Genomic DNA, 25,296 nt, shown 5'->3' with positions numbered 1-25,296 from the left:
GTAAATGTGAGTAAGAAGTAAAACTTTGTTATGAAAACCCACTAGATTTGAGAGCTAATCTGTTACTGAGGCATAAACTGAGCCTATCCTCACTCCCTCCGCAGGTGTGATCTGCTCACCCTATTGGGGAAAGTCGCATCAATCTTCTCCTGCAGTTTCTGCTGGACATCAGGGTGAGTGGCCAATTCATACACAAGGAAGGAAAGAGATGTGCTTGTGGTCTCACAGGCAGCAAAAATAAAGGTTATAGATTGAGCCATAAGTTCCAGATCAGACAGAGCTAAAAGGAGAGGAAAGACATTTTAGCCAAAACTGGTGAGTGTAAAACATCAGTTTAGATGATGAGAAATCCATTTGAAATGCCAAAATCCCTCAGGGAATAAATGTAAAAGCAACTGGGAATCAAACCGGGAGTGGTTTGTACTCTGATGTCTATCTTACAGAGTTAGAGGCAAAAGTTGTCTTGATCTGGTAATTCCCAAGGCCTATACTATTCTTGGCCAACTGTTTCTGTTTATGCCACCATCCCCACCAACAGAGTGGGTAATTTCAGGAGATGGCATTTCTGTCTAACGTGCATAGTGTTATCAGTCTGTTCCCAGAGAGTCTAAAATTACTTTGCCCCTTAGTAGCACTATCCCTGAGGAATAATTTTACATTCTTCTACCTAACATACAGTTTGATTTTTTTGAGAGAGTTTACAATGATAAGGCTTAATTGTCCTGAAAATAAATGATCTTTCACCTAAACATATCTTCAAGAACTTAAGCCCAATATTGGGCTAAGATAAACTCTTACTACTCAAAGTGTGGCCCATGGACCAGCAGCATCTATTACATCTGGGAGTTTGTTAGAAATGCAGAATCTCAAACCTCACCCTAGAACTATTAGAAAAATATGTGCTTTACAATATCTGATGATCTGTGTGCACAATCTAGCTTGAGAAGCACAGATTATACCTTCCAGAGGTCTCAGCTAATAGAAAACCTGAGACACAACTCTTCCAACAGGTGATCTCAGATATGTACAGAAACTACAACACAGACAAAAAGCTAGAAGAGTAGTGTCTGGTGCTAGTCTAATCAACCACATTAAAACAGTAAGAGAAACAATGATCAATAGAAGGACATTGGCCAGCATGAAATATAGACAAACAGAATACAGTGAGTGGAATTAGCAATGCTTGTTCAAACATGGCCTGAATGTCACCTTCCTTAGCGAATGGTCCCGCTCTGAATACGAGTTGACCTCCCTTTGGATATCTCCTGGCAGTAAGCATGGTTAGTCTCTAATCTGTTTGATCAGAACTGTATTATATTAGGACCTTTAGATATTTAGAGCACTGAAATTAACATGGCATCTGCCAAAGACATGAAATTCACAACTAAAAATAATACAAAAGGAGGGTAAGAAAGGTCTACAGAGTTCTGATTTTCCAGGCATACTTTCTGTGATACTGCTGTGGATAGATTCAACTATTAGATTCTTTCCCCTGATTGCCATGAACTCCATGATAATCGAATTTTATAGTTCTGCTGTATAGTATGTTAGCCACTTGCCAGATGTGCCTATTTATATTTAAACTTTAATTAATTAAATTAAATATAAGATTTGGTTCTTCAGTGACAGAAAGTGGTAGAATGAAACATAGATATATAGTGGTGTGACGGAGTAAGCCCATCCTTTAACCATAAAGGTATTATTTCTGTCATAGAAACAAACTACATCTAGGCTCTTTTTTTCTTTCAGACACAGAGACCATAATTACATTACTGGTTATGGATAGAATGAAATGATTACATTTATCAGTCCTGTGTAAATATATTTGATGTTCTTATCTTGGTCCACTGAGAGGAAACAGAGGCAAAGAAACCCTCTGGTTACTAGGAGTGGCAAGGAGCACTCCTAGACCCCAGATTTTGGTTTCTAAATACCATTCTCACTAAAAGGAAACAGGGCTTCTTGGAGAAATGGCTGATTCCAGGGCTTCATTAGGGGAAACAGAGGAGAAACCTGGAATGTCTCATACCAGAATGCAAGAAAATGTTCACAAAATGATATGGGAAAAGGATACAGAATACTCTATGTACTGTAATGGTGGATAGACATTATGCGTATTTGAAAACCCATAGACTGTATAACACCAAGGGTGAACTGTAATGTAAACTATGGATTTTGGGCAGTAATACTGTGTCATTTTAGGTATATTTATTGTAACAAATGTACCATATGGTGAGGGATTTTGATAATGGGGGATGCTGACTGTAGGTGGAAGCAGGGAGAATATGGGATCTCTTTGTATTTCACTCAGTTTTGCAGTGAACCCCAAACTTCTATAAAAAATAAAGTCTATTAAAAGCCTAAATAAAGAAGAAGAAAGAAAAAAAAGAACACAGAGTAACCCACTAGAAAGGGCTTCCAGAGGACAAACTGAGAGAATTGAGGATCTCAATAAAAAACAATGTAAGAGACTAAGTTAGTAATATATGAGATCATGCTGACATGTGTAAATAAATAAAATAATAATTAAGAATGCAGAGCTCACCCTAATAATGGAACATTAACTCATAAACATAGAAGAAATGATGGATTTGGAAAGTCACTATTTTGAAGCCATCATGCTAATAATGGTTTCAGTCAAGTACCATCCATGGACGATATAAGTAGTAAGTAAAAGTTTGAAGAAAAACACAGTATTTATATAGTCACAAAGGTGGCCAGCACCAGTTACTTCTTATTTACAAAAGGAATAAAAAACTTTACAGTACCCAAGGCTAGTTATCACAACTTTAATCAGGTGTTCCAAGTGCCGGTCACCAACATGGGCACCATGTGCCTCCTGGTGTGATGAAGCCTTGATGTGAATTTCCAGACAGAGGTTCTGATTCAGTGGGTCTGGAGTAGGCCAGAGGATTCACATTGGAAACAAGCTCCCTTGTGGCAGACCACTGACAGCTTAGGCATCTATCGATGCCTTTCAAGCTTTGAACAAACCTGAGGCTGTGGGCTTCCGGAGAGTGCTTCTGCTACCACTTGTATCTGAACATGTGTCTTTCTTCCATGTGCAGAAATTCCATCCATTGGAAATCTTTCTGCACATTTCAAAACTTTCTGCACTCAAAACCACTTTGAGCTTCCCCATCACTGGCCCTCTGAGGATCTCCTTGCTTACCTTTATGGGTGTCCATTTCTTTGGAATTCCGGGAGTTAATCATGAGCTGAAGCAAATCCACTTGGTGCTGGAAGTAGAAAGAGAAATTTCAATGACAAAACACCACTTGTGAAGTCAGAAATATATCAGGGGTAGAGCACATAACTTATTTTTTGAGAATATGGCTCTTTTACATCCAGAAGTCTGACTAGTGTTGTCTCAGTCATCAGTGAACAAAAACATCCAGCTACAAATGTGGGAGAACAGGATGTTTCACTGACAGGAATTCAGCCATCATGTTAAACTGATTTTTGGTTCTTTCCCACTCTGATCCTCAGGTTCTCTGGCTTTTCAACACAGCTTCCTGGGCAAAAAATTGCCTTCTCACTCTCGTGTCATGCCTCCTAGCTCAGGAGAAAGTTCCTGACTTTAGTCCTTTTAACTCAGCCTTAATTCTTTTTTTTTAAATTTATTTTTTTAAAAAAATTTATTGTTTAATTTACATTCAAGTTAGTTAGCATATGGTGCAACAATGATTTCAGGAGTAGATTCCTTAATGCCCCTTACCCATTTAGACTATCCCATCTCCCACAACCCCTCCAGCAACCCTGTTTGTTTGCTATATTTGAGAGTCTCTTATGTTTTGCCCCTTTCCTGTTTTTATATTATTTTTGCTTCTTGTCTCTTATGTTCATCTGTTTTGTATCTTAAATTCCTTATATGAGTGAAGTCATATGATATTTGTCTTTCTCTGATTAATTTTGCTTAGCATAATATTCTCTAGTTGCATCCACACAAATGCAAATAGCAAGATTTCATTCTTTTTGATTGCCGAGTAATGCTCCATTGTATATATAGACCACATCTTCTTTATCCATTCATCTGTTGATGGACATTTGGGCTCTTTCCATACTATGGCCATTGTTGATAGTGTTGCTGTAAACATTGGCATGCATGTGCCCCTTTGAAACAAACCACCTGTATCTCTTGGATAAATACCTAGTAGTGTATTTACTGTGTCATAGGGTAGTTCTATTTTTAATTTTTCAAGGAACCTCCATACTGTTTTCCAGAGTGGTTGCACCAGTTTGCATTCCCACCAGCAGTGCAAAAGAAATCCTCCTTCTCCATATCCTCACCAACAACTTTTGTTGCCTGAGATGTCAACGTTAGCCATTCTGACAGGTGTGAGGTAGTATCTCATTGTGGTTTTGATTTGTATTTCCCTGATGATAAGTGATGTTGAGCATTTTTTCATGTGTCAATTGGCCATCTGGATGTCTCCTTTGGAGAATTGCCTATTCATGTCTTATGTTCATTTGTTCACTGGATTATTTGTTTTTTGGGGTGTTGAGTTTGATAAGTTCTTTACAGATTTTGGAACTGACCCTATATCTGATATGTCGTCTGCAAATATCTTCTCCCATTCCTTTGGTTGCCTTTTAGTTTTGCTGATTGTTTCCTTCACCATGAAGAAGCGTTTTATTTTGATGAGGTCCCAATAGTTGATTTTTGCTTTTGTTTCCTTTGCCTCCAGACACGTGTTGAGTAAGAAGTTGCTGCGGCTGAGGTCAAAGAGGTTTTTGCCTGCTTTCTCCTCTAGGACTTTGATGGTTTCCTGTCTTACATTTAGGTCTTTCATCCATTTTGAGTTTACCTTTGTGTAAGAAAGTGGTCCACTTTTGTGTAAGAAAGCAGTACAGGTTCATTCCTCTGCATGTCGCTGTCCATTTTCCTAGCACCATTTGCTGAAGAGATTGTCTTTATTCCATTGGATATTCTTTCCTGCTTTGTCAAAGATGAGTTGGCCATACGTTTGTGGGTCCATTTCTGGGTTCTCTATTCTGTTCCATTGATCTGAGTATCCGTTTTTGTGCTAGTACCATACTGTTTTGATGATTACAGCTTTGTAATATAGCTTGAAGTCTAGGATTGTGATGCCTCCTATTTTGGTTTTCTTTTTCAAGATTGCTTTGGCTATTCAGGGTCTTTTCTGGTTCCATACAAATTTTAGGATTGTTTTCTCTAGCTCTGGGAAGAATGGTAGCATTATTTTGATAGGGATTGCATTGACTATGTAGATTGCTTTGGGTAGTATTGACATTTTAACAATATTTGTTCTTCCTATCCAGGGGTATGGAATATTTTTCCATTTTTTTGTGTCTTCTTCAATTTCTTTCATAAGCTTTCTATAGTTTTCAGTGTATAGATTTTTCACCTCTTTGGTTAGATTTATTTCTAGGTATTTTATGGTTTTTGGTGCAACTGTAAATGGGATCGATTCCTTGATTTCTCTTTCTGTTGCTTCATTGTTGGTGTATAGGAATGCAACCTATTTCTGTGCATTGATTTTATATCCTGCAACTTTGCTGAATTCATGAATAAATTCTAGCAGTTTTTTTTGTGTGGAATCTTTAGGGTTATCCATATAGAGTATCATGTCATCTGGGAAGAGTGAAAGTTTGACTTCCTCCTGGCCAATTAGGATGCCTTTATCCTTTTGTGTAGTCTTACTGCTGAGGTTAAGATTTCCAATACTATGTTGAATAACAGTGGTGAGAGTAGACATCCCTGTCTTGTTCCTGACTTTAGGGGGAAAGCTCTCAGTTTTTCCCCATTGAGGATGATATTAGAGGTGGGTCTTTCATATATGGCTTTTATGATCTTGAGGTATGATCCTTCCATCCCTACTTTCTGAGGGTTTTTATCAAGAAAGTTGCTATATTTTGTCAAGTGCTTTCTCTGCATCTGTTGAGAGGATCATGTGGTTCTTCTCCTTTCTTTTATTGATATGATTAATCACATTGATTGTTTTGCGGATATTGAGCCAGCCCTGCATCCCAGGTATAAATCCCATTTGGTCGTGGTGAATAAGTCTGTTAATATATTGTTGGATCCACTTGGCTAGTAACTTGTTGGGGATTTTTGCATCCATGTTCATCAGGAAAATTGGTCTGTAGTTCTCCTTTTTAGTGGGGTCTTTGTCTAGTTTTGGAATCATGGTAATGCTGGCTTCATAGAAAGAGTTTGGAAGTTTTCCTTCCACTTATATTTTTTTGAATCAGCTTCAAGATAATACATGTCAACTCTTCTTTACATGTTTGGTAGATGGGAATGCAAGCTGGTACAGCCACTCTGGAAAACAGTATGGAGGTTCATCAAAAAACTGAAAGTAGAAATACCCTACAACCCAGCAATTGCACTACTAGGCATTTATCCAAGGGATACAGGTGTGTTGATTCGAAGGAACACATGCATCCCCATGTTTATAGCAGCACTATCAACAATAGCCAAAGTATGGAAAGAGCCCAAATGTCCACCGATGGATGAATGGGTAAAGAAGATGTGGTATATATACACAGCAGAGTATTACTCGGCAATGAAAAAGAATGAAATCTTGCCATTTGCAACTACGTGGATGGAAATGGAGGGTATTATGCTAAATGAAATTAGTCAGTCAGAGAAAGACAAATATCATATGACATCACTCATATGAGAACTTTAAGAGACAAAACAGATGAACATAAGGGAAGGGAAAAAATAATATAAAAACAGGGAGGGGGACAAAACAGAAAAGACTGTTTCTTTTATAAAAAATAAGGGGCGCCTGGGTGGCGCAGTCGGTTGAGCGTCCGACTTCAGCCAGGTCACGATCTCGCAGTTCGTGAGTTCGAGCCCCGCGTCAGGCTCTGGGCTGATGGCTCAGAGCCTGGAGCCTGTTTCCGATTCTGTGTCTCCCTCTGTCTCTGCCCCTCCCCCGTTCATGCTCTGTCTCTCTCTGTCCCCCCAAAAATAAATAAACGTTGAAAAAAAATAAAAAAAATAAAAAATAAAACAAGTTAAAAATAAATAAATGTTTGGTAGAATTCCCATTGAAAGCCATTTGGCCCTGGACTCTGTTTTTGGGGAGAGTTTTGATTACTAGTTTGATTTCTTTTTTTTTCTCTCTCTTTTTCCAATATATGAAATTTATTGTCAAATTGGTTTCCATACAACACTCAGTGCTCATCCCAAAAGGTGCCCTCCTCAATACCCATCACCCACCCTCCCCTCAATCCCACCCCCCATCAACCCTCAGTTTGTTCTCAGTTTTTAAGAGTCTCTTATGCTTTGGCTCTCTCCCACTCTAACCTCTTTTTTTTTTTTCCTTCCCCTCCCCATGGGTTTCTGTTAAGTTTCTAGGATCCACATAAGAGTGAAAACATATGGTATCTGTCTTTCTCTGTATGGCTTATTTCACTTAGCATCACGCTCTCCAGTTCCATCCACGTTGCTACAAAGGACCATATTTCATTCTTTCTCATTGCCACGTAGTATTCCATTGTGTGTATAAACCACAATTTCTTTATCCATTCATCAGTTGATGGACATTTAGGCTCTTTCCATAATTTGGCTATTGTTGAGAGTGCTGCTATAAACATTGGTGTACAAATGCCCCTATGCATCAGTACTCCTGTATCCCTTGGGTAAATTCCTAGCGGTGCTATTGGTGGGTCATAGGGTAAATCTATTTTTAATTTTTTGAGGAACCTCCACACTGTTTTCCAGGGTGGCTGCACCAGTTTGCATTCCCACCAACAGTGCAAGAGGTTCCCGTTTCTCCACATCCTCGCCAGCATCTATAGTCTCCTGATTTGTTCATTTTGGCCACTCTGACTGGTGTGAGGTGATATCTGAGTGTGGTTTTCATTTGTATTTCCCTGATGAGGAGCAACGTTGAGCATCTTTTCATGTGCCTGTTGGCCATCCGGATGTCTTCTTTAGAGAAGTGTCTATTCATGTTTTCTGCCCATTTCTTCACTGGGTTATTTGTGGAGTTTGGTGAGCTCTTTATAGATTTTGGATACTAGCCCTTTGTCTGATATGTCATTTGCAAATATCTTTTCCCATTCCGTTGGTTGCCTTCCAGCTTTGTTGGTTGTTTCCTTTGCTGTGCAGAAGCTTTTTCTCTTCATAAGGTCTCAGTAGTTCATTTTTGCTTTTAATTCCCTTGCTTTGGGGATGTGTCGAGTAAGAGATTGCTGCGGCTGAGGTCAGAGAGGTCTTTTCCTGCTTTCTCCTCTAGGGTTTTGATGGTTTCCTGTCTCACATTCAGGTCCTTTATCCATTTTAAGTTTATTTTTGTGAATGGTGTGAGAAAGTGGTCTAGTTTCAATCTTCTGCATGTTGCTGTCCAGTTCTCCCAGCACCATTTGGTAAAGAGACTGTCTTTTTTCCATTAGATGTTCTTTCCTGCTTTGTCAAAGATTAGTTGGTCATACGTTTGTGGGTCTAGTTCTGGGGTTTCTATTCTATTCCATTTGTCTATGTGTCTGTTTTTGTGCCAATACCATGCTGTCTTGATGATGACAGCTTTGTAGTAGAGGCTAAAGTCTGGGATTGTGATGCCTCCTGCTTTGGTCTTCTTCTTCAAAATTACTTTGGCTATTTGGGGCCTTTTGTGGTTCCATATGAATTTTAGGATTGCTTGTTCTAGCTGCGAGAAGAATGCTGGTGCAATTTTGATTGGGATTGCATTGAATGTGTAGATAGCTTTGGGTAGTATTGACATTTTGACAATATTTATTCTTCCAATCCATGAGCAGGGAATGTTTTTCCATTTCTTTATATCTTTAATTTCCTTCATAAGCTTTCTATAGTTTTCAGCATACAGATCTTTTACATCTTTGGTTAGATTTATCCCTAGGTATTTTATGCTTCTTGGTGCAATTGTGAATGGGATTAGTTTCTTTATTTGTCTTTCTGTTGCTTCATTAGTAGTGTATAAGAATGCAACTGATTTCTGTACATTGATTTTGTATCCTGCAACTTTGCTGAATTCATGTATCAGTTCTAGCAGACTTTTGGTGGAGTCTATTGGATTTTCCATGTATAGTATCATGTCATCTGCAAAAAGTGAAAGCTTGGCTTCATTTTTGCCAATTTTGGTGCCTTTGATTTCCTTTTGTTGTCTGATTGCTGATGCTAGCACTTCCAACACTATGTTCAACAACAGCGGTGAGAGTGGACATCCCTGTCGTGTTCCTGATCTCAGGGGAAAAGCTCTCAGTTTTTCCCCATTGAGGATGATGTTAGCTGTGGGCTTTTCATAAATGGCTTTTATGATCTTTAAGTATGTTCCTTCTATCCCGACTTTCTGAAGGGTTTTTATTAAGAAACGTTGCTGAATTTTGTCAGAGGCCTTTTCTGCATTGATTGACAGGATCATATGGTTCTTATCTCTTCTTTTATTAATGTGATGTATCACGTTGTTTGATTTGCGAATGTTGAACCAGCCCTGCAGCCCAGGAATGAATCCCACTTGATCATGGTGAATAATTCTTTTTATATGCTGTTGAATTCGATTTGCTAGTATCTTATTGAGAATTTTTGCCTCCATATTCATCAGGGATATTGGCCTGTAGTTCTCTTTTTTTACTGGGTCTCTGTCTGGTTTAGGAATCAAAGTAATACTGGCTTCATAGAATGAGTCTGGAAGTTTTCCTTCCCTTTCTATGTTTTGGAATAGCTTGAGAAGGATAGGTATTATCTCTGTTTTAAACGTCTGGTAGAACTCCCCTGGGAAGACATCTGGTCCTGGACTCTTATTTGTTGGGAGATTTTTGATAACTCATCCCAATTTCTTCGCTGGTTATGGGTCCGTTCAAGCTTTCTATTTCCTCCTGATTGAGTTTTGGAAGCGTGTGGGTGCTTAGGAATTTGTCCATTTCTTCCAGGTTGTCCAGTTTGTTGGCATATAATTTTTCATAGTACTCCCTGATAATTGCTTGTATCTCTGAGGGATTGGTTGTAATAATTCCATTTTCATTCATGATTTTATCTATTTGGGTCATCTCCCTTTTCTTTTTGAGAAGCCTGGCTAGAGGTTTATCAATTTTGTTTATTTTTTCAAAAAACCAACTCTACGTTTCGTTGATCTGCTCTACAGTTTTTTTAGATTCTATATTGTTTATTTCTGCTCTGATCTTTATTATTTCTCTTCTTCTGCTGGGTTTAGGCTGTATTTGCTGTTCTGCTTCTATTTCCTTTAGGTGTGCTGTTAGATTTTGTATTGGGGATTTTTCTTGTTTCTTGAGATAGGCCTGGATTGCAATGTATTTCCCTCTCAGGACTGCCTTCACTGCATCCCAAAGAGTTTGTATTGTTGTATTTTCATTTTCATTTGTTTCCATATATTTTTTAATGTCTTCTCTAATTGCTTGGTTGACCCACTCATTCTTTTTTTTTTTTTTTTAATTTTTTTTTCAACGTTTATTTATTTTTGGGACAGAGAGAGACAGAGCATGAACGGGGGAGGGGCAGAGGGAGAGGGAGACACAGAATCGGAAACAGGCTCCAGGCTCTGAGCCATCAGCCCAGAGCCCGACGCGGGGCTCGAACTCCCGGACCGTGAGATCATGACCTGGCTGAAGTCGGACGCTTAACCGACTGTGCCACTCAGGTGCCCCGACCCACTCATTCTTTAGTAGGGTGTTCTTTAACCTCCATGCTATTGGAGTTTTTCCAGACTTTTTCCTGTGGTTGATTTCAAGCTTCATAGCATTATGGTCTGAAAGTATGCATGGTATGATTTCAATTCTTGTATACTTATGAAGGGCTGTTTTGTGACCCAGTATGTGATCTATCTTGGAGAATGTTCCATGTGCACTCGAGAAGAAAGTATATTCTGTTGCTTTGGGATGCATAGTTCTAAATATATCTGTCAAGTCCATCTGATCCAATGTATCATTCAGGGCCCTTGTTTCTTTATTGACCATGTGTCTAGATGATCTATCCATTGCTGTAAGTGGAGTGTTAAAGTCCCCTGCAATTACCACATTCCTATCAATAAGGTTGCTTATGTTTGTGAGTAATTGTTTTATATATTTGGGGGCTCCCGTATACGGCGCATAGACATTTATAATTGTTAGCTCTTCCTGATGGATAGACCCTGTAATTATTATATAATGCCCTTCTTCATCTCTTGTACAGCCTTTAATTTAAAGTCTAGTTTGTCTGATATAAGTATGGGTACTCCAGCTTTCTTTTGACTTCCAGTAGCGTGATAACTAGTTCTCCATCCCCTCACTCTCAATCTAAAGGTGTCCTCAGATCTAAAATGAGTCTCTTGTAGACAGCAAATAGATGGGTCTTGTTTTTTTATCCATTCTGATACCCTATGTCTTTTGGTTGGCACATTTAGTCCATTTACATTCAGTGTTATTATAGAAAGATACGGGTTTAGAGTCATTGTGATGTCTGTATGATTTATGCTTGCAGTGATGTCTCTGGTACTTTGTCTCACAGGATCCCCCTTAGGATCTCTTGTAGGGCTGGTTTAGTGGTGACGAATTCCTTCAGTTTTTGTTTGTTTGGGAAGACCTTTATCTCTCCTTCTATTCTAAATGACAGACTTGCTGAATAAAGGATTCTCGGCTGCATATTTTTTTCTGTTCAGCACAGTAATGATCTTGTGCCAATCCTTTCTGGCCTGCCAAGTTTCAAAAGAGAGATCAGTCACGAGTCTTATAGGTCTCCCTTTATATGTTAGGGCACGATTACCCCTTGCTGCTTCAGAATTTTTTCTTTATCCTTGTATTTTGCCAGTTTCACTATGATATGTCGTGCAGAAGATGGATTCAAGTTATGTCTGAAGGGAGTTCTCTGTGCCTCTTGGATTTCAATGCCTTTTTCCTTCCCCAGTTCAGGAAAGTTCTCAGCTATTATTTCTTCAAGTACCCCTTCAGCACCTTTCCCTCTCTCTTCCTCCTCTGGGATACCAATTATGCGTATATTATTTCTTTTTAGTGTATCACTTAGTTCTCTAATTTTCCCCTCATACTCCTGGATTTTTTTATCTCTCTTTTTCTCAGCTTCCTCTTTTTCCATAGCTTTATCTTCTAGTTCACCTATTCTCTCCTCTGCCTCTTCAATCCGAGCCGTTGTCGTTTCCATTTTGTTTTGCATTTCGTTTAAAGCGTTTTTCAGCTCCTCCTGACTGTTCCTTAGTCCCTTGATCTCTGTAGCAAGACATTCTCTGCTGTCCTCTATACTGTTTTCAAGTCCAGCGATTAATTTTATGACTATTATTCTAAATTCACTTTCTGTTATATTATTTAAATCCTTTTTGATCAGTCCATTAGCTGTTGTTATTTCCTGGAGATTCTTCTGAGGGGAATTCTTCCGTTTGGTCATTTTGGATAGTCCCTGGAGTGGTGCGGCGGACCTGCAGGGCACTTCCCCTATGCTGTGGTGTATAACTGGAGTTGGTGGGCAAAGCCGCAGTCAGACGTGATGTCTGCCCCCAGCCCACCACTGGGGCCACAGTCAGACTGGTGTGTGCCTTCTCTTCCCCTCTCCTAGGGGCGGGATTCACTGTGGGGTGGCATGGCCCGTCTGGGCTACTTGCACACTGCCAGGCTTGTGATGCTGGGGATCTGGCGTATTAGCTGGGGTGGGTAGGCAAGGTGCATGGGGGCAAGAGGGGCAGGCTTAGCTCACTTCTCCTTAGGTGATCCATTTCAGGAGGGGCCCTGTGGCAGCGGGAGGGAGTCAGACCCGCTGCCGGAGGGGTGGCTCTGCAGAAGCACAGCGTTGGGTGTTTGCGCAGAGAGAGCAAGTTCCCTGGCAGGAACTGGTTCCCTTTGGGATTTTGGCTGGGGGATGGGCGAGGGAGATGGCACTGGCTAGCGCCTTTGTTCCCCGTCAAACTGATCTCTGTCCTCCCAGGGCTCAGCAACTCTCCCTCCTGTTGTCCTACAGCCTTACTGCTTTCCGAGCAGAGCTGTTAACTTATGACCTCCCAGATGCTAAGTCGCTCTTGCTGTTGGAACACACTCCGTCCAGCCCCTCCACTTTTGTCAGCCAGACTCGGGGCTCTGCTTGGCTGGCAGGCTGCCCCTCTGCCCCGGCTCCCTCCCGCCTGTCCGTGGAGCGCGCACCGCCTCTCCGCCCTTCCTACCCTCTTCCGTGGGCCTCTTGTCTGCGCTTGGCTCCGGAGACTCCGTTCTGCTAGTCTTCTGGTGGTTTTCTGGGTTATTTAGGCAGGTGTAGGTGGAATCTAAGTGATCAGCAGGACGTGCGGTGAGCCCAGCATCCTCCTATGCTGCCATCTTCTCTAAATCCTCAAATTTAAATTAAAAAGACATAACATGATGTCATACATAGAAAATCTGAAAGAATGCATTAAAATCTATTGGAATTAGTACACCGGTTTAGGGATGTCTGGGTGGCTCAGTCAGTTAAGTATCCGACCCTTAGTTTTGGCTCAGGTCATGACCTCATGGTCCATGAGTTCAAGCCCTGCATCAGGCTCTGCACTGACAGCGTGGAGCCTCCTTGGGATTTCTCTCTCCCTCTCTCTTTCCCTCTCCTCAACTCATGCTGTCCCTGTCTCTCTCAAAATAAACAAACAAACAAATCAATCAATAGCTTAAAAAAATACACTGGTTTAGCAAGGTTTCAGGATACCAGATCAATATACAAAATCTATATATTTCTATACACTGCAAAAAAATCCAAAAATGAAATTAGGAATATTACTCCATTTACAATAACATCAAGAAGAGCAAAATACTTAGGGATAGGTTTAACAAAAGAAGTGCAAAAATTATACTCTGAAAACCACAAATATTGCTGAAATAAAGAAGATTTAAGTGGAAAAAGATCCAAAGATCATGGATTAGAACTTAATAGTGTCAAGATGGCAATACTCCTCAAGTTGATTTACAGATGAATGCATTCTATATCAGAATCCTAGCTGTCTTCTTTGTAAAAAAAAAAATGACATACTGAATTTAAAATTCCTATGGAATTGTAGGGACCCAGAACAGTTGAAACACTCTTGAAAAAAAAAAAGAATAAAGTTGTAGAATTCATGCTTCCAATTTCAAAACTTATCATGAACCATAATGATCAAGGCAATGTGGTACAGGCATAAGCACAGACATAAAGGTCAATGGAATTGAATTTAGAGTCCAAAATTATACCCATGTGTTTATGGTAATTGATTTTGACAAGGTTTCCAAGACCACTCAATAGAGAAAAATTGTCTTTCAATAAACGGTGCTGGGACAAGAGAGGATGGCCACATGCAAAAAAAAAAAAAAAAAAAAAAAAAAAAAGGAGTCGGACTCTTACCTCATACCACATATAAGAGGAAATTCAAAATGGATCAAAGATCTAAACCTAAAAGCAAAAACTTTATAACCCTTAGAAGAAAACCAAGGGATATACCTTCATGATCTGAGCTTTCGCAGTAAATTCTAAGATATGACACCAAAAACACAGAAATAAAAGGAAAAATACATAAACTGTACATCATCAAAATTAAACATTTTGTGCTACAGAAAAATACTGTGAAGAAAGTGAAAAGACAACTACAGTTTGAGAGATAAATTTGCAAATCATATATTTGATAAGGGACTTTTATTTAGAAGATACAGAGAATTCTTACAACTCAAAAACAAAAGATGAACAACTGAGCTATAAATGGGCAAAAATTTGAATACACATTTATCTAAAGAAGTTACAAAATAGCCAACAAGCATATAAAAAGTAACTCAACCTCACTAGCCATTAGAGAAGTGCAAAACAAAACCACAATAAGATACCCTTTCACACCCATTAAGGTGACCATCATCAAAACAGTAGACAAGTGTAAACCACACGTTGGCAAGGATGGTCAGAAACTAGAACCTTCATACCTTCTGGTGGGAATGTAAATGGTGTAGCTATTGTGGAAAACAGTTTGGCAGTTCCTTATTAAGTTAAACACACTTATTTTACCTTAGCATATAGCAAGTTACTACATACCTTAGCAATTCCACCCCTGAGTAATTAAAAAAAGGTTCAAAACAGGTATTTAAACAAAAACTTATATGAATGTTCACAGCAGCACTATTCACAATACCCAAGAGTTGTAAACATCCCAAATGTCCATCAAGTGATGGAAGGATAAACAAAATACAGTATGCCCATACAATGGAATCTTATTCTGCCATAAAAAGAAAGAAAGTGGGACTCCTGGTAGCTCAGTCAGTTAAACATCTGACTCTTGATTTCAGCTTAGGTCATGATCCCAGGGACGCAGGATCGAGCCCTGAGTCAGGATCTGTGCTCCCTCCTTAAAAGTCTCTCCCTTCCTCTCTCCTCTCCCCCATGCATGCGTTCTCTCTGTCTCTCTCTCTAAAATAAGATTAAAAACAGAAAAGAAGTAACAATGTATGATACAACAAGGATGAACCTTGAAAACATTATGCTAATAAAAGAAGCCAGCCAGAAGATCACATATTATATAACTCTCTGTATGAAGTGTCCAGAAGAGGCAAATCTATTAAAACAGAAAGTAGGTTAGTGGTCTCTTAGGGTTAAGAATTGTGGGATGTGATACTAAAATACTACAGGATTTCTGAGTGGATGATATTCTAACCATGGATTGCAGTAAAATTTGCACAAATCTTTGAAAGCACCTAAACCATTTTTCAGTTCATTGAGTTATAATAAACATAATGGTACTGTATAAGTTGAGGTATACTGCATAATTACTTGACATACATATATAAAGAGATGGTTAGTAACATCCATTTTCTCATATAGTTACAAAAAAATTTTTTTCTGTTATGATGAGAACTTCCAGAACCTACTTTCTTAGCAATTTACAAATACTGCATACATATTTGTATGCATACAGCCTATTTGTAAACCATACAGCAGTGTTAGCTATAGTCATTATGTAGTATATTATCAGCCCAGTACTTATCTACCTTGTAAGTGAAAGTTTATACCTTTGATCACCTTCATTCAATTCCTACCCCCTCACCCCTACCTCTGGTAACCACAAATCTGATCTCCTTGACTGGTTCTTGGTTGCTGTTGTTATATATATATATATATATATATATATATATATATATATATATGTATATATATGTATACATACATATGTATATATATGTATACATATATATGTATGTATATATATGTATACACATATATACACATATGTATGTATACACATATATACATATATATGTGTATACATATATACATGTATACATATATATACATATATATGTATATATATACATATATACATATATATACGTATACATATATATATACATATATATACACACACACACACTTAATTGAGCTCATTCAGTATTTGTCTTTCTCTAGCTGACTCTTTTCACTTACAGTAATGCCCTCATATACATATATATATACACACATATATATGTATGTATATATATGCCCTCATATACATATACATATATGTACACGCATATATATATATACACATATACACACACACACACACACACACAGTTAATTGAGCTCATTCAGTATTTGTCTTTCTCTAGCTGACTCTTTTCACTTACAGTAATGCCCTCAGGATCCATCCATGTTGTCTAAAAACAAGATTTCCTTCCATTTCTGTGGCTCAATAAGATTCCATTGAATATACATACCATATTTTCTTTATTCATTCCATGGTCAATGAACAATGAGGCCATAAAAATTGAATTGTACACTTTGAAGGGGGACTTATAAGTTATGTAAAGTCATATTTCAATAAAATTGTAAAAAGGTAGGAAGGGAAGAGGTGATGGAGGAGGGAATGAAGGGAAGAAAAAGTAAGAGAGGGGAAAAAAAAAAACAATAGTGTACATACTTAAGGATAATAAAAATGGATCAAGGAATTCAAATTTTAAGAGCTTCTTGGCATTTTCCACAAAGAGATCTTGTGGGTTGTTGAGCTAATCAATATTCACTCCAAACGATGTGCTAGTAATCACACCCATGCTGTAGGCTCCCAAAATACTGAGTAGAGATGAAAGACATGGGTATGTAAAATCAGCACCTCTTTATTATTCTCATCCAACACATGCAGCAAGAAGTACATGTATATTCTGATGTCCAGAGAAGAGCCACACTTTCAGAACCACCTGCTGGATCATCTGAAGAGTCTATATACAATCACTCTCACGCATGAAGTGCTCATGAAGTGTCAGTGATGCAGTTGGTCCTGTGCTAAGGGTGATGGTGACACTATGGCAAGTTAGACACACCTCTGAGCTCCATGAGCTCAGTCATGGAAGGATAGAGACCTAAAGTCGGACAAATTACAGTAGTGTGTTTTGAGCATGGACAATAGAAGCCAGATAAGCACTATGTCTGGGCAGAGTAAATGGTGGAATAATTAACCCTTCCTAGAGGAGTCAAGAAGGGTGAAACTGATCTGGACCCTCTCTTACTACAGTATCTATGCTCAGAGCTGATTCCTCTTCAGCACTTTACAGAAGAGCAACACCACATTCTGTGCTGCCAGGAATGTTATCCTTTCTTCTCTACACCCCTGCTAAGGCTCCTGAAAGACCCTCTCTTCCTCAACTCTAGCAATCTGAGCTTGCCCTAAGGACACACTCATATTTGGAAAATGTAAGAACTCGTTGAAAAATACATATTAAATCACTCCAAAATTGATTTATAGGTTGCCATAGCTAAGTGATCACATGCCACTAGTTTTCCCAGGACGGTCTCAATTTATATCTTCTCATCCTACATAATTAAAAAATATCCCAATTTAGGCTATATATATATATATATATATATATATATATATAGCCTTAATTGTATTTTTGTCTTCCAGAATATCCAAGGTGACAATCAAGCAGATAAATTAATCCTGCTTCATGTACACAAAAGAAGACCCTCTCTCTCCTGACTGCCCTGCCTGTTGAGGGGTGCTACCTCTTCTTGGGTGGCCCACTGGACTTGTAGCACCACATGCCTACTTCTGTTTGTTCACTGGACTAACTCAACAGTGGGAATTTGGCTCTGTGGCAGCAGCTGGAAAGTGTCACGACAGAACCAGAAGCCCAGCAGGTGCAGTTCTACTTACTCTTTCAAGGTGACGGGCTTGCCTTTCTCTGCCTCCTTCCTCAGGTTCCTCACCAACACATCTCCATACTGGCCAATGATGGGGAACATCTACACACAAATACAACACTGCCTGATTTAAATCCAAGAATCAAGACCTAAAATTACACAGCTTTCATAAGCATGAAGCAGTAGGGACATCTAATAACAAATCTTACATGTCTCTTCCAGGACATGAAGCTAAAAGACCATTTTTGGGAAACCCAAATTTAGCAGACTGAGATAGTCTTTAAGAGATGGACTATGATCTTAGTTTCTATCTGTTCCCAGGTGAATTCTTTAACTTCCTAAATGAAAGTTCTTTTCTTACCTCCTTGAGCTTTCCACTGCTGAAGGCTGGAGACAGCACTGTTCGTATTCTCTTCCATTGTTCATCCTCAGACATACTAATGGCATTTTTCATAAGTCCCAATGGACCAAAAGACTAGAGTCAAAGCAAAACACATTTTGCCCTACATAAGTTTTGGGTATCTCTGCACATTAGAAAATTTGTTAAATAGGCATAAATTACTCACCAAATATTTAGCGACTCTCTACTTAGCAGCAAGCCTAATGTCAGATACTCAATAGATATTTATCTCAAATGCCTAGTTTCCTGTGAAGCTGAAGGACACATCCAGCCACCTAATGTGCTCTCCACCCTTATATTCCAATCTCCTTTTTAACTAAATATGGTACGGGAAATTTTGGCAGGGAAACTACCCCTCCAGGGGAATACACAGGATTAACACCTAGTTCATTCTCCTAATCTATGCAGAATAGAATTGGATTGGTAGAAGATAGACAGATAGCCCTGGCAAGCTGCATGTTGCCTCAGACCAGGTCTACAGCAAGAGAAAAATCACAAACAGATGTCTTCATAAGGTCATTTAAAAAAATAGTAGTTACCACTAAAAAGATTAGGAATCTATTTGCCATTTCTGAGGAAATGATGCAGTTACATGGAAATCTTTCCCCCTGAACTTTCCCCAAAAGGTCAGAAGGAAAAAGAGAGAGAATTCTGTTTCTAAGTTTGGGACTGGCCTATCAAGCCAACGAGCTTGAATCTTTCTTTCATCTTCCAAAACTGTATTTTGTTTATACAGATATCTCTAACACCCATTCATATTAAAAACTCACAAACTAGGAACAGAGGACACCATCCTCAGTAATAATGAGCATTGAAAAACTCTACACCTAACCTCGTGTCAATGATGAATGGCTGGAGAGATCATGGAAGATGGCAGCATAGGAGGATGCTGGGCTCACCTCGTCCTGCTGATCACTTAGATTCCACCCACATCTGCCTAAATAACCCAGAAAACCACCAGAAGACTAGCAGAACAGACTCTCTGGTGCCAAGTGTAGATGAGAGGCTCACAGAAGAGAGTAGGAAGGGCGGAGAGGCGGTGTGTGCTACACGGACTGGTGGGAGGGAGCCCATGCAATGGTGGGCAGCCTGCCCAGCAACACAGAGACCCCGAAGTCTGGCTTGCAAAAACAGAGGGGCCAGACTCTGTGAGTTCTGACAGCCAGTGGGATTTAACATCTGTAATGCCAAAAGTCAACGGCTCTGGCCTCAGAGAGTGGGGAGGGTGAGAGGATGCCAGGAGGGAGAATTGTTGAGCCCCGAAGACAGAGCTCAGCTTGGCGGGGGAACAATGGCACTGGCAAGCACCATTTCCCTCTCCCATTCCCCAGTCAAAATTCCAAAGGAACTAGTTCCCATCACTGAGCTTGCTTGCACCGCACAAATGCCCAATGCTGTGCTTCTGTGGATCCATCCCTTTGACGGGCCTGCCTCCCTTCTGGTGCTGCAGGGCCCCTCCTGCAGGGGACTACCAATGGCAAAGAAAGCTAAGCCTGTCCCTCCCACTACTGTGCATCTTGCGGATCCACCCCAGCTAACACGCCCTTGGCAGGATCCCATGAAGCAGCACCACAAGCCTGGCAGTGTGCAAGCAGCCTAGACAGGGGCCACACCACTCCATAGTGAGTCCTGCCACTGGGAGAGGGAAAGATAAGGTACACACCAGTCTGACTGTGGCCCAAGTGGTGGGTTGGGGGCAGACATCGGGTCTGACTGTGGCCCCGCCCACCAACACAAGTTACTCCAGACAGCACAGGGGAAGTGCCCTGCAGTTTGGAGCTACCACAGGGATTACCCAAAATGATGAAACGGAAGAATTCCCCCCAAAAGGAACTCCAGGAAGTAGCGACAGCTAATGAATTGGTCAAAAACGATTTAAGCAACAGAATGGAACAACAATTTAGAATAATAGTCATAAAATTAATCACTGGGCTTGAAAAAAACATAGAGGACAGCAGAGAATCTATTGCTACAGAGATCAAGGGACTATGCTATATCAATAAGATTTGTTTGTTTGTCTTAAATCTGGTTATTTTTAAAATTTATTTATTTATTTTGAGAGAGAAATAGTATACATGTGAGTGAGGGTGGGACAGAGAGAGAGGGAGACAGAGAATTCCAAGCAGGCTCTGCACTGTTAGCATGGAGCCCAATGTGGGGCTCTGTCTCATAAACTGTGAGATCTTGACCTGAGGTGAAATCAAGAGTCAGACACTTAACCAACTGAGCCACCCGGGCGCCCTTCTAAGATGTTTTATGTAAGCTTCCTGGTAACTACAAAGCAAAAACCTAGAGTAGATACAGAAAAAATAAAGAGAAAAAATTCAAAGCATACCACTATAAAAAAAATACCATGAAATCACAGAGGAAGACAGGAAGAAAGAATAATTCATCTATGAAACACCTGAATTACTGAAATGACAATAGTAAATCCTAACCTATTAAAAATTACTTTAAATGTAAATGGAGTCATGAATGGACAAAGAAAATGGAATATTACTAAGCCTTAAAAAGGAAGGAAATCTTGCCATTTCCAACAGCATGGACGGACCTGGACAACATGGACAAGATGACAAGGGAACTAAGCCAGACACAGAAGGACAGGTATAGCATGATCTCACTTATAAGTGGAATCTAGAAAAATAAAGTCAAGCTCAATAACAGAAGGTAGAATGGTAGTTATCAGAGGCTGGGGAGGAGGGTAAAGGGCAGATTTTAATCAAATGGCACAAACTTTCAGTTAAAAGATGAATACGTTCTGGAGACCAAATATACTGCATGGTGATCATAATTATTACTGCTGTACTATATACTTGAAATTGGCTTAAAAAGTAGTTCTTACATGTTCTTACCACACACACACACACACACACACACACACACACACACACACACAAAGCAACTCTGGATGGTGACAGATGTGTTAATTTATTTGCCATAATCACTTCAAAAAATATATATATAAAGTAAAATACCACACTTAAATATGTACAGTTTTCGTTGTAAAAATATATATCTAAATTTTTAAATGGTGAAAGACTGAACATTTCCTCCTAACATCAGGAACAAGGCAAAAATATTCACTCTCACCACTCTTAGTTAACATTGTAGTAGAAATCCTAGCTAGTGCAATAAAACAAAACAAAGAAATAAAAGGCATACAGGCTGGAAAGATAAAAATAGGAATGTCCCTGTTTCAGGTGATGTATTGTCAATGTAGAAAAACTTGGGGCACCGGGATATCTCAGTTGGTTAAGTGTCTGACTTCAGCTCAGGTCATGATCTTGTAGTTCATGAGTTCAAATCCCACATCAGGCTCTGTGCTAGCAGCTCAGAGCCTGGAGCCTGCTTCAGATTCTGTGTCTTCTCTCTCTGCCCCTCCCTTGCTTGTGCTCTGTGTGTGTGCCTCTCTCTCTCAAAAATAAATAAACGTCAAAAAATTTTTTAAAGAAAATCTTGAGGAATATAAAAAAGAACACTTCTGCATCTAATAAATGGGCCAAGCTAGGTTGTAGGAAACAAGATCAACACCCAAAAATCAACCACATTTCTATACAATTATAGGAATATGTCAAAACATTAAAAATACAAAATAATTATAATCATTCAAAGAAGATGAAATACTTTAGATGTATATTTAACAAAACATGTATATTTTTCTTGTGCTGAGAGCTACACATTGATGAAAAGAATCAAAGAATACCTAAATAAACACATACTGCATTCACACATTGAGAGATATGATTTCATAAAGATATAGATTTTCTACAAATTGATCTATAGGTTTAAATTAATTCTTATCAAAATCTCAGAAAATTTTTTGCAAACATACATAAGCTGATTCTAAATTTGTATGGAAAGGCAAAGGAGTTAGAATCCCTAAAGTAGTTCTAAAAAAATGATAAACCTGGGGCGCCTGAGTGGCTCAGTCAGTTAAACGTCGGACTTCAGCTCAGATCATGATCTCACGGTTTGTGAGTTCGAGCCCCGCATCGGGCTCTGTGCTGACCGCTCAGAGCCTGGATCCTGCTTCGGATTCTGTGTCTCCCTCTGTCTGTGCCCACCCCCCCTCTGCTTGCACTATCTCTCACTCTATCTCAAAAATAAATATTTAAAATAATAATAATAATAATAATAATAATAATAATAATAATAATAAAACTTAGGGTGCCTGACTGGGTTCAGTCAGTGGAGTATGCATCTCTTGATCTCAAGGTTGTGAGTTTGAGCCCCATGTTGGATGTAGAAATTACTTAAAAATGCAATCCTTAAAAAATAAATAAATAAGATGGGAGGAATCACTGGACATGATGTCCAGGAGTACTATATGGCTACAATAATCAAGATAGCCTGACACCAGTGGAGGGATAGTTACAGAGATCAATGAACAGAACAGAGAATGAGAAATAGACACACACACACACACACACACACACACACACACACACACACACATAGGCCAAACTGATTTTTGATGTTTTAATGATAATCAATGCAAAAGCAATTAAATGGAGGAACTACAGTCTTTTCTCAAGTGGTGCTGGAGCAAACAGATATCTATAAGTCAAAAACAAACAAAACCAAAGAGAAAGAGCTTTGACCTGAACTTTACATCTTACAATTAACACCAAAAAAATCAAACCAAAATGGGTAATAGAATTATATGTAAAACATAAAATTATGTAAGATTTACATTATATATGTAAAACATAAAACTACATCAAACTATACATGTAAATGTAAAACATAAAATTAAATACTTGGAGAAAATCCTTGGGACTTAGGACTAGGTGAAGAGTTTTCAAACCTGATGCCAAAGTCATAACCCATAAAAGGAAAAAAGGATAAATTGGCTTTATCAAAATAAAAACATGTTTGCTCTGCTGATGACCGTGATACAACGAATAGACAAGCTACACACTGTGCCTAAAAAAGAATAGCAAGAGGGAGACTTTTAGTGATGGAACAGTTCTGTAACGTGATTGTGGTGGTGGATACACTAATCTATATGTAAGATAAATGTTCAGACAGCAACACACACACACACACATAAATGGGTAAACAAAACTGCTGAAATGTGAATAAGCTCTGTAGCTAGAACCAATGGCAATATGTGCTTGCAAACTGTACTGTAGTTCTTCAGGACGTTCCTTGGGGGAAATAGTTTGAAGGCTACATGACATAGGATTTCCTGTGACAACTTCCAGTGAATCTATAATTATTTCAAAATGAAAATTTTGCAAATAAATAAGTGCTTTAAAAATAAACTGCTACCTACCCGCCAGTTTGTGAAGACAGAATAACATTCTTTCACTAGTACTGTTTCGATCATGTCCGGATCTGTGATAGCCAATATCGGCTGTCGCCCATCATAAAACCTGTGGCAGAAAAAGACTGATTACTTAATATGCCAGGTTCTATAGCTGCAGCCCAGCCTGGAAGTCCAGACTTTTATCCTGATGTTACATAATCCAAACTCTGACATCATGATTCAAAATAACATTAGAACATTTGTTAACTCTAGGGAATGTGTATCCGGGTATTTCCCCTACAGTTCTCCATAATTCTTTGTACGTTTAGAATATTTCAAATATTTTTGATGTATTTTAGACATTTTAAATAATTTTTATGTATTATCAAAAAGAAAGTTAGGTTAGTAAATAACTGAAGGCAAGTAAATTGTCTACGAACAAAAAGATTATGAGGGAGAGTCCACCCACTCAGACATAAAGAATTATAATTTTAAAGAAATATCAAACACATGAAAGGCATATGACAGACTATTAGATGAAAATTGTAGACACGCTGATCACAGATATGTAAGATGTAGCTGCAACTGAAAAATTCTTAGAATGTTCAAAAAGTGATGGTAGGATTATGAATCATTTCTTTGCCCTATTTTCTAAAATGTGCTTCCTCATTTAAGACATTTTATTTTTTATTTATTTATTATTATTTTTTAAATGTGAAATTTATTGTCAAATTGGTTTCCATACAACACCCAGTGCTCATCCCAAAAGATGCCCTCCTCAATACCCATCACCCACCCTCCCCTCCCTCCCACCTCCCATCTACCCTCAGTTTGTTCTCAGTTTTTAAGAGTCTCTTATTCTTTGGCTCCCTCCCTATCTAACCTCTTTTTTTTTTTCTTCCCCTCCCTCATGGACTTCTGTTAAGTTTCTCAGGATCCACATAAGAGTGAAAACATACAGTATCTGTCCTTCTTTGCCTGACTTATTTCACTTAGCAAAACACTCTCCAGTTCCATCCACGTTGCTACAAAAGGCCATATTTCATTTTTTCTCATTGCCATGTGGTATTCCATTGTGTGTATAAACCACAATTTCTTTATCCATTCATCAGTAAATGGACATTTAGGCTCTTTCCACAATTTGGCTATTGTTGAGAGTGCTGCTATATAAACATTGGGGTACGAGTACCCCTATGCATCAGCACTTCTGTATCCCTTGGGTAAATTCCTAACAGTGCTATTTCTGGGTCATAGGGTAAATCTATTTTTAATTTTTTGAGGAACATCCACACTGTTTTCCAGAGTGGCTGCACCAGTTTGCATTCCCACCAACAGTGCAAGAGGGTTCCCATTTGTCTACACCCTCGCCAGCATCTATAATCTCTTGATTTGTTCATTTTAGCCACTCTGACTGGCGTGAGGTGATATCTGAGTGTGGTTTTGATTTGTATTTCCCTGATGAGGAGCGAGGTGAGCATCTTTTCATGTGCCTGTTGGCCATCTGGATGTCTTTTTAGAGAAGTGTCTATTCACGTTTTCTGCCCATCTATTCACTGGATTATTTGCTTTTCAGGTGTGGAGTTTGGTGAGCTCTTTATAGATTTTGGATACTAGCCCTTTGTC

The 25,296-nt window shown here is 39.0% G+C and overlaps 1 pseudogene; it reads right to left on the bottom strand.

The window, feature by feature from the left end:
* Positions 1–23,793, bottom strand: part of LOC123589665 — a 31,529-nt pseudogene extending 7,736 nt beyond the window's left edge.
* Between the last annotated feature and the right edge of the window lie 1,503 nt (positions 23,794–25,296).

This window comes from Leopardus geoffroyi, chromosome E3, assembly GCF_018350155.1.
Source record: "Leopardus geoffroyi isolate Oge1 chromosome E3, O.geoffroyi_Oge1_pat1.0, whole genome shotgun sequence".
Lineage (NCBI taxonomy): Eukaryota > Metazoa > Chordata > Mammalia > Carnivora > Felidae > Leopardus > Leopardus geoffroyi.
The sequence above is the reverse complement of the archived record's forward strand: the minus strand, read 5'-3'. Positions and strand labels throughout refer to the sequence as shown.